Consider the following 11976-nt stretch of genomic DNA (forward strand, 5'->3'; position numbering starts at 1 on the left):
GCCCACTCTCTACAAAGATTCCCGAGCTTTTGTGCTCAATTGTGACAGTTGCCAAAGATCAGGCAACCTACCCCACAGTTATGCCATGCCTCAGCAAGGAATCTTGGAGATTGAGTTGTTTGATGTATTGGGCATTGACTTCATGGGACCTTTCCCACCATCATACTCAAACACTTATATTCTGGTGGCAGTGGATTATGTATCCAAATGGGTGGAGGCTATTGCAACACCCACAAATGACACTAAAACAGTGTTAAAATTCCTCCAGAAACACATCTTCAGCAGATTTGGTATCCCTAGAGTGTTAATTAGTGATGGGGGCACTCATTTCTGCAATAAACAGCTTTATGCTGCTCTGGTTCGTTATGGAGTTAGTCACCGGGTAGCTACTCCATATCACCCACAGACTAATGGGCAAGCTGAAGTCTCAAATAGAGAACTCAAAAGAATCCTGGAACGGACTGTAATTAACCGTAGAAAGGATTGGGCAAGGAGCTTGGACGATGCTCTGTGGGCATACAGAACAGCATTCAAGACCCCTATAGGGACCTCTCCATACCAGCTTGTGTATGGAAAGGCATGTCACTTGCCAGTGGAACTGGAACACAAGGCCTATTGGGCAACCAGATTCCTAAACCTTGATGCCAAGTTAGCTGGAGAAAAACGATTGCTCCAGTTAAATGAGCTAGAGGAATTTAGACTCAATGCTTTCGAGAATGCAAAAATTTATAAGGAGAAAGCAAAAAGATGGCATGATAAGAAATTGTCATCCAGAGTCTTTGAGCCAGGGCAGAAAGTTCTGCTATTTAATTCTAGGCTCAAATTATTCCCCGGGAAATTAAAATCCAGGTGGAGAGGTCCATATGTCATTACAAACGTATCACCATATGGATACATAGAGCTTCAGGATAATGACTCTAACAAAAAGTTCATTGTTAATGGACAAAGAGTCAAACATTATCTTGAAGGCAATTTTGAGCAAGAATGCTCAAAACTGAGACTTGATTAAAACTCAGTAATAGTCCAGCTAATGACATTAAAGAAGCGCTTGCTGGGAGGCAACCCAGCCAATCACAAAATTTAATTTTATTCGTATTTAATTGATTTTTACAGGTATATGTCAAGGTATCTTCAAGGTAAAATAGCAATTGGTTGGATTCACAGAGTTATAAGGGAAATTGGAAGCTCACTGGCGTGAAAAAGCCAGTAAGAAACATTTTGGGCGTTGAACGCCCAAAAGAAGCACCCACTAGGCGTTCAACGCCAGTAAGGGTAGCCTTCTGGGCGTTAAACGCCAGAAAGGAGCATCTTCTGGGCGTTAAACGCCAGAAAGAAGCACCTTCTGGGCGTTTAACGCCAGATTGACAGCATCCTGGGCGTTTAGAAAAACGCCCAGTAACAAAGGACTTCCTGGCGTTCAACGCCAGAAAGATGCATCAGCTGGGCGTTGAACGCCCAGGAGAAGCAACATTTGGGCGTTAAATGCCCAAACCATGCAGCAGTTGGGCGTTTAACGCCAGGATGGTGGGGAGGAGGTAAAATTCGTTTTTCTTCACAATTTTTCTAATTTTTTATGTTTCAATTCATGATTTCTTGCATAAACATGTTTCAAAATATCATCCTTCAATTCCAAAAATTTTAATCCTAATTTCTAAAAACCCTAATTTCTAAAATCCCTTTTTCAAAAATATCAAATGTATCTTAATTTATAAACACAAATCTTTTTACAATCCAAATCTTTTTCAAATCTTTTTTCAACTCATCATATCTTTTGGATTTCGAAATTGCCTCTCCCTCTATTCCTCTTCTATCCTTTATTTTGCTTGAGGACAAGCAAACCTCTAAGTTTGGTGTGATTTGCCATGATCACTGAGCTAAAACTCATCAAGATCATGGCACCTAAGGGAACAGGAAGAGCAAGGATGTGAACTTAAGGGAGCTAAAGCGTCAGAAATTAATTCTTGAAGGCACCCCACAGACTAGAGGAACATCCACTTCCCAAAATACAGGTTGTTAAGTTCTAATTCTAGCTTTAACTCTGTGATAGTATTATTATAGGATTTTACCTTAGAAGTTATATATAGTAGTAGTAATTAGTATATCTATTTTGATTTTATTTCCAATTAAGCTATAATTTATTTTTCACATCATCATCAGGCATGAATAAAGTAGTAGATTTTTTTTAGAATAAAGAAGTAATCTATATTTTTCGAGTTCTTAATAATAAAAATTATAATTAATTACAGGTGGTGGCAATACTTTTTGTTTTCTGAATGAATGCTTGAACAGTGCATAAATTTTATCTTGAATTTTATGAATATTGGCTCCTGAAAGAATGAGGAACACGAAAAATATTATTGATGATCTGAAAAATCATGAAATTGATTCTTGAAGCAAGAAAAAGCAGTGAAAAAGAAAGCTAGCAAAAAAAAAAAAAGAAAAAAGAAAAAAAAAAAGAAGAAGGAGCAGTAGAAAAAGCCAATAGCCCTTAAAACCAAAAGGCAAGGGTAAAAAGGATCCAAGGCTTTAAGCATTAATGGATAGGAGGGCCCAAGGAAATAAATCCAGGCCTAAGCGGCTAAATCAAGCTGTCCCTAACCATGTGCTTGTGGCATGCAGGTCCAAGTGAAAAGCTTGAGACTGAGTGGTTAAAGTCGTGATCCAAAGCAAAAGAGTGTGCTTAAGAACCCTGGACACCTCTAATTGGGGACTCTAGCAAAGCTGAGTCACAATCTGAAAAGGTTCACCCAATTATGTGTCTGTGGCATTTATGTATCCGGTGGTAATACTGGAAAACAAAATGCTTAGGGCCACGGCCAAGACTCATAAAGTAGCTGTGTTCAAGAATCAACATACTAAACTAGGAGAATCAATAATACTATCTGAATTCTGAGTTCCTATGGATGCCAATCATTCTGAATTTCAAAGGATAAAGGGAGATGCCAAAACTGTTCAGAAACAAAAAGCTACAAGCCCCGCTCATCTGAATAAGAATCTGAGCTCCATTTAAAACTCTTAGATATTATTACTTCTTAAATTCTTTCATCCTATTTTATTTATCTAGTTGCTTGAGGACAAGCAACAGTTTAAGTTTGGTGTTGTGATGAGCGGATATTTTATACGCTTTTTGGGGGTAATTTCATGAAGATTTTAGTATGTTTTAATTAGTTTTTAATAGAATTTTATTAGTTTTTAAGCAAAAAATCATATTTCTGGACTTTACTATGAGTGTGTGTATTTTTCTGTGATTTCAGGTATTTTCTGGCTGAAATTGAGGGAGCTGAGCAAAAATCTGACTGAGGCTGAAAAAGGACTGCTGATGCTGTTGGATCCTGACCTCCCTGCACTCGAAATGGATTTTCTGGAGCTACAGGAGTCCAATTGGCGCGCTCTCAACGGCGTTGGAAAGTAGACATCCAGGGCTTTCCAGAAATATATAATAGTCCATACTTTGCGCGAGAATAGACGACGTAACTTGGCGTTGAACGCCAAGTACATGTTGCTGTCTGGAGTTAAACGCCAGAAAAACGTCATGATCCGGAGTTGAACGCCCAAAACACGTCATAACCTGGAGTTTAACGCCAAGAAAGGCCTCTACTCGTGGATAGCTTTAATCTCAGCCCCAGCACACACCAAGTGGGCCCCAGAAGTGGATTTCTGCACCAATTATCTTAGTTTACTCATTTTCTGTAAACCTAGGTTACTAGTTTACTATTTAAACAACTTTTAGAGACTTATCTTGTACCTCATGACATTTTCAGATCTGAATTACATACTTTTTGACGGCATGAGTCTCTAAACTCCATTGTTGGGGGTGAGGAGCTCTGCAGCGTCTCGATGATTTAATACAATTCCTTTGTTTTCCATTCAAACACGCTTGTTCTTATCTAAGATGTTTATTCGCGCTTAATCATGAAGAAGGTGATGATCCGTGACACTCATCACCTTCCTCAACCCATGAACGTGTGCCTGACAACCACCTCCGTTCTACATCAGATTGAATGAATATCTCTTAGATTCCTTAATCAGAATCTTCGTGGTATAAGCCGGATTGATGGCGGCATTCATGAGAATCCGGAAAGTCTAAACCTTGTCTGTGGTATTCCGAGTAGGATTCTGGGATTGAATGACTGTGACGAGCTTCAAACTTCTGAAGGCTGGGCGTTAGTGACAGACGCAAAAGAATCAATGGATTCTATTCCAACCCGATTGAGAACCGACAGATGATTAGCCGTGCTGTGACAGAGCATAGGAACGTTTTCACTGAGAGGATGGGAAGTAGCCATTGACAACGGTGACACCCTACATAGAGCTTGCCATGGAAGGAACCTTGCGTGTGGGAAAGGATTTCAAGGAAAAGTTGAAGTCAAAGGACAAAGCATCTCCAAAACTCTAACATACTCCCCATTACTGCACTACAAGTAACATTATTATTCCCTATTATTTTAACTTACAATTTTAAATACTTTGACTTCTTATAATTAAATCCAATCAACCTTATTGGCCTCCTGACTAAGATTAATAAAATAAACATTGATTGCTTCAAGCCAATAATCTCCGTGGGATCGACCCTTACTCACGTAAGGTATTACTTGGACGACCCAGTGCACTTGCTGGTTAGTTGTGCGAATCACAAATTCGTGCACCAAAGATCTAACAACACCTCTAAAACACAGGAACATAACACTCCATCTATGGCTTTACTTGGAGATTAATGTGAACAACAATGATACACACAAGACAGTAGCCACGACCACTGCAACTGACAGGAACATTATCAGCATCTTCGTTGCTCTAACCTCACCCTCCAAGCTAACCAATCTTCATGACACATTCAGTCTCCATTCATCATAGTCCCCACCAACCTCTGCATCAGTTTCCACCCCTGCTACATACCCGTCTTCCTCAACCCACCTAAAGAAGTTGCAGTGGCTTCCTTTCTGAATATTTTCAAGAAAAAAGAAAATCAATTTCAACTACCCAGCAGAATAGACATAGGAATATGGAAAACAAACTTAATATATCCTAACCTAACTCAGCAGGTATCTCGCATAAGTGTGGAACAACCTATCTGGATTCTCTCTTGTGCCGGATTTCTTGATTGTCGTCTTCAACTCACAAAAGCAAGTCTAGTCCTTCATCTTCCTCCTCCATCGCTTGGAAGAGTTTGACTCATGGCTACCGATAGACTGTGATGGCAGGTCACCACTGCGGCTTTCACTCATCATAGCAGCGACTTCTCAAACATACATCGTCATCTGCTATGAGAATCACGCACATTTATGCTTCAGATTGGGGGTTAGGTTAGGGTTGTAACATTAGGACTAATTTGACCTACATAAGCAAACATATCTTATCAGCATTAACGGTTGCCATGCTGGAGTCTACCACGCTAGCACTTAATGTTCCAGCTCAGCAAACGTTAGCCACATCACCAATTGAGATGACGGAAGGACAAATTCGATCAATGTGAGTAATTTTCGAGGACGATTTTGATGAATTTTATCTTTCAGGGACTAAAATAGAGATCGGGGTATCTTTCAGGGACAATTTTGAGTATTAACTCGACAATATTTTGATAACCATGTATTATTGTAAAAAAATTTTCTATTTAAATTTCTATTTTTTATTTGTTAGCATTAGGTATATGATATTTGCATTACTATATATGTAAATAAGTAAATTAAAAATGAACTGTATATTTATTTTTTTACTCTTTAAATATTAACTTTATTTTTTGTATTTTTATAGTTTTTCTTTTGACATTTATTTGTTCTTTTTTTAGTGCATGCAATTTTTCAATGACATTTATAATAGTAAGAATAAAAATTTTTAGAATATTTATTGCGTGTGTAGATAAATATTTAATAAGTTATTTTTAATAAAATTAATTTAAATTGTATAAAATAAAAATATATGTTAAAAAATTTTTTGATCCACTCTATCAAATAGTATCTTAAGTGATACAAACTCAAAATAGTATTAAAAAATATTCAAAATTGATTCTTTGATTTCGTTCACAATAGTTATGAGTAAAAAGTATATTTTTATTGTTCCATTAATTAACCTACACAAATTATTTGTATTTTCTATTTTTAAATTTTTTATGGCATAGACTTTTTTCTCATAATTATATGAAGATGTATTTCTTAAGGTGTTAGTAAATTATAGTTAAAAATTAGTAAACAAAACATATAATTATAACTTTGTAAGGATCTTAAAATACAATTTTATTTAAAGTATTAAAATAATAAAAAAAGTATAAATAGTAAAATTAATAAAAGTTTGTTTTAAAATGCAATATGTATTTTTTTTGTATCTTATTATTTACTATAATCATTTATAAATAAATAGACTTCTCTTCATTTGTTGGTGTAAATAAAGTATTTACTTAAATAAAATTTTATGATAAAATATATAATGGAGAATTAATATTTTTTCTATTTAATTTTGATAAATTATATTTAAACAAAAAAAAATAACATATAAACACAAAAATAATATATTGGCATTCAAACAAAGTTTGACTCATATAAATTCTACTTCGAAAAATATTTCTTTTCATCAAATAAAATTCTACAATTATTTATATAAGTTAAAGAAAATAAAATTATAAAAAATTATAATAAATTCAAATATTTTAATGATTCTTCTTAATATCTTTGAATATCAATTAACTTCATGGCTTATAATTTAATATCTAAAATTAAAGAATTTAGAAAAAAAATATAATATATAGGTTATTTTATTTATAACACAAAATATACTAAAATAGAATAATATTTTAATAAACATAGTTAATGACAAAGAAATAATTGGATAATTTTTCTTACAAAATAATTTAATGGTGATATTAAATTTACTAATTAAAAAATAATGCTAATAAAAGTTATTAATCAAATTTATTATTAATATTAATTAGAAGGTAATTTAGCGAAGATTTTTGAATGAATATATACAATTAAAAAAATAAAAAATCTAAAAAAATTACAACATAAAGAAAAGGGCAAGTTACTTAAATAAATAGAATAGAGAAAATGTTTACCCAAATGTGCAAAACTGATTCTTGTTACCTGCATGTGCAAAAAGCCATTTCTATGTAATCCGTGGTAACCCACCACGGTTTCAAAACGTGCATAAACCGTGGCAGGTTCTAGCGGATTATGGCCAAAAGATATAGAGTGTAAACCGTGGCAGGTCACCACGGTTTACTAAGGAGAGATGGCGTGCATAAACCATGGAGAGTCACCACGGTTTATGAAGAAACTTGTTTGCACATAAAACCTTGTGGGTCACCACGGTTTATGTGTGGTAAATAATGGCCAGAAAACCTTGTTAATTTTATGTCCAATAGAAAATGAATTTATTAGCACAATAAATTTATTAGCAGAATCTTAAATTATGTCTTATCAACAACAGTTTTTTATAATAGAAAGAGTACAATAAAAAAAATCAGATAATACTAAGAAAATGATTTTTATAGTGCTTAAAAAATTGATGTCTATTTACTAAAAAATAAAAAATTAATATTTAATTTAAAATGATGAAATTTAATAAATTTAAAATATTTAAAATTTGTTATGTAAAATAAATTAGAAAAAAATTAGACTCCAATAATAAACACCATGAAATTTTTGGATTCTTTTCTATTATAAAATAAAAAAATATTTTTAAAAATAAATTACACTAACATTAATGTTTGGAATCTGTGTTTTTATTTTTTATTTTGAGTTTTTATAAAGTTTTCAAAATCTTAGGCGAACTTATAAAAACTACTCAAAAGTTCGTTTAAGCTTAAGGTGACCTCTCTAATTATATTCATCTTTATTTTTTTATTTATAAAATAAAGATTTATTACACTATAACATATTAATGAGTACAATAAAATAATTACTTGTTAATATTGGTATATTAATATTCATTAACATGCTTATTGATTAAATTTTTTATATAGATTTAATAAATTCACATATAAGTGTATATTGATACATTAGTATTTGTTAAATTTAAAATAAAAAATATTTATTATATTATAAGAATATTAATGAGTACTCTAAAAAATATTAATAAGTAATTATTTTATTATGTTCATTAATATTTTTTATAGTATAATAAATATTTAAATATAGTGTAAAATGAAAAATAGGGATAAACCTAATGAAAAACTAATTGATAATACATGTAAAAATTTTATAGTATATATTAGTCAATAATACATAAAGAGAACGAAAAAAATTTATTATAAATATTCAATAGAAATAGATGATTTTTTTTTCTTTATAAAATGTACTATATAGTGTGTATTTATTAGGCTGCCTTTGTTTTCAACAACAAAATAGGATAAGACACTGAAAATAGGATAGGATAAGACACTGATGGATAGAGACACAAAATTTTGTGTTCTTGTAATTCTGCTTGGTGATAAACTAGAACAAATTATGAAAATCTAATTTATTCTCATTTTTTTCATTAAAAAAAATTTGAGATGAAAAATATAATAATAAAAAATATAATTATAAAAAATTAACAAGAATAATAAAAAAATAAAATAAAAAATAAGTTGTGTCTCTTGAACATAAAATTAACAAGGTTTTTTGGCCATTATTTACCACACATAAACCGTGGTGACCCACAAGGTTTTATATGCAAACAAGTTTCTTCATAAACCGTGGTAACTCTCCACGGTTTATGCACGCCATCTCTCCTTAGTAAACCGTGGTGTCCTACCACGGTTTACACTCTATATCTTTTGGCCATAATCCGCTAGGACCTGCCACGGTTTATGCACGTTTTGAAACCGTGGTGGGTTACCACGGATTACATAGAAATGGCTTTTTGCACATGCAGGTAACAAGAATTAGTTTTGCACATTTGGGTAAACGTTTTCTCTATTCTATTTATTTATTTAAGTAAATTGCCCTAAAAAAAAGTTTATGTGGCAATAGAGTAATAGATGAGATAATTTTTAATTATAGTAAAATTTGTATATCAATTTTTTATATAAATAAAATAGATAAATAGATAGATTGTGAGATTTACTCTCTCTCTCTCTCCGAGTTTTTCATAGAATTCTCTAAACTTCATCCTTGTAGCATTCTTAAGCTTATCAATTTTTTATTATAGTATTTTGTTATATCCAAATATACCAGTCCTTAACTGCATCTATATATCCAAACTCCTTTTGCAATCATTTTTGAATCTATCTTGTGATTTAGATCGTGAGCTTTCTTCTCGTAGAATCGTTGAATTCCAAAACTTGTAGTGTGAGACATAGGATCGTTTAGTTCAGGTTGTGTTTCTTTTTAATCTTTGTTTTCTTTTCTGAATATTGCTTATTTTCTGTCTTGTCTTCTTTGTTATTGATTGGGTACTGAATTTTATTTTAAGTTAGTTAATTTTCTCAAGTTCTTTATTTCTTACAATTTGTGCAGCACATCCTCGGTAGAGTTTCTTTCTCCCACTTTTACTTAGTTTAATTTAATTCTCTTATCAAATATTTCTTTATCCAAATTCTATTTTTGCTTTTTAACATAGAAATACTTTAATCTCTATCGTAAATGTGTCAATTAAAAGATGTTCATTATCGACATCTTATAAATATCAGCATAAGATTTTACACACTAAGCTCTTTTTCTTCTTTTTCTACTAGTTTTATCTTTTCTTTATATATTTTATGGTTTTTGCCAGCATTAATAAATCTATTTCTAGAAATTAATGCAAGCTTATGGCACAAATAAAGAGTAATTCTCCACATACAAGTAATTTTCCATACAAGTCATACAAGTCATTTATAAACACGCCGTTTTACGTTTTTTTGTGCCTCTTTTTCTTCTTCTTCTTTCTCCGTGCCTTCTTTCTCTGTGTCTCTTTTTCTTTTCTTCTTCCCTCTTTTTTTATTGAAATTTCTTCTCCTCTTTACGTTTTCTCTTTCTCATTCATCAAAATCCCCAGAAAAAACGAAGAAACATTATTCAAGGTACGTTTCTTGTCTTCTCTTTCTCCTTCTTCTTCTTCTTGCTACACGTTCTTCTTCCTCTTCCTGTTCTTCTTCTTTATTTTCGTGTTTTTCTCTTTGTTTTCTTTCTTCGTTATTCTCGGTTTCTATTATTTTTTGACATCAAGCTCTGAAATCGTTTTTGAAGAAGAAGCAGCAACAGAAGATGAGGAGGAAAAAGAGAAAGAGTTCTGAATTATGCATAAGGTGTACTTCAACAAATTTTGGGTGTATTTCTTAAATTTTTTGGGTGTATTTTTGTAATCCTTTGGGTGTATTTCTATAATTCTTTGGGTGTATTGATTTCAAAAAAAAAATATATTGTCTCTCCCTATATTGGGTGTATTTCTTAAATCCTTTGGGTGTATTTCTTAAATCCTTTGGTTTATTTCTGCAACTGTTTTGGTGTATTTCTGTAATCCTTTGGATGTATTTCTATAATCGTTTGGGTGTATTTTTGTAATCGTTTGGGTGTATTTCTGAAGTTCCATCATTTTCAAAACAATTTCAAAGCTTGATTTCAGAAACCATGAAAATCGAAAAAAAACAGAAAGAGATCGAAAGCAAAGAGAGAATGCTTTTCCATACAAATCATACAAGTCATTTATACTCACGCTTCTTCTTCTTCTGTAACGCACGTGTTACGCTAGGCCCAATTTGTAAGACTTGTAAACAAAAATTACTTGTATGTGTAGCACTCCTCTATAAAATACAACCATACAAACCTATAACTTTGGCACTTCTATTTTCTTTTTTATATAAATGTCAGTTTTGTTTCACCTTTTAAATCCTTTTATTTTGTTTATAACAATCTAACTTCATTGCTTAGGGAATTTCTTTGGTGAATATAGTGATGTTAAGTAAAGAGTAAAAATTGTAGTTAGTTTTTAAGAGAAGTGTACATTACATATGATATCCTTAATTTTTTTATTTTCTTTTTTTTATTAGAAAGTGTAATATTCACTCTTCCCCCAACTTCACTCTTCATCATAGTATTACCCCATTGTTTATTGTAATATCTACAACTCTATCCGATACCTGCAAATTACAGTTCAACAAAAAGTGATAACTCTAATTCATCACCGGAATAAAAGAAAATATATATCTACCATTAGTTAATCAATTTTGAGAACCAAATAATCATCTATTCTTAATATATAAAAGTAGATACATAAATTTATCTACATTACTTTTAAAATATCTTTTTCCTCCTACTAATGTCATATCAGCAACATCGCTTATTTGACAAAATTTTAGAATTAACCACTAAATTTTTACCAAATCAACTATTATTTCCAAATCAACAAAAAAAATAAAATATACAAAAAACTTAAAAAACACCAATAATTAGAAATATAATTAAAAATTAATAGTGTCTAATCAAATTTATAATCTACAAAGACATTGAATCCATATTCCTATATTTATTATATCTTACTGTTATAAATAATATAATAAATTTATAACCCCAATAATTAATTTATTAATTTCTATCAATAACTCATTAAATATAATAAACATCCATCTTATAAATGTCATAATAATATTATTAATCATAATAAATTTTACGTTACAAATATTCAAATTACATACTAGTTGACCTACTTATATAAATCTCTTATCACTATTCCTTCAAATAACATTAAATTTAGCACAAAAAATTTATTTCTAAACTAGACAACATCTCAAACTTAATCATTGAAACATCATTCTTTAGACAATATAACCAAACAAACAGACAATTAGTTTATCAAAATTCGCGTGGTTCATTTATGAAAAATATTAACACTCACAAATGAAGAGGGGCATCTTTTCTTAGAAATGATTATATAGATGAAAATGAGACAACTACATTTGTGGCACATGTAATCAAACACCACAATATCCAACAATAAAGTAATTCTATATACTTTTCATAATCTCATCTATCAAATTATTAGTTACTAACCTAATAATTATTTTAGGTTCATAATTCAACTAAA

The sequence above is a fragment of the Arachis stenosperma genome, chromosome 2 (assembly GCF_014773155.1).
Source record: "Arachis stenosperma cultivar V10309 chromosome 2, arast.V10309.gnm1.PFL2, whole genome shotgun sequence".
Lineage (NCBI taxonomy): Eukaryota > Viridiplantae > Streptophyta > Magnoliopsida > Fabales > Fabaceae > Arachis > Arachis stenosperma.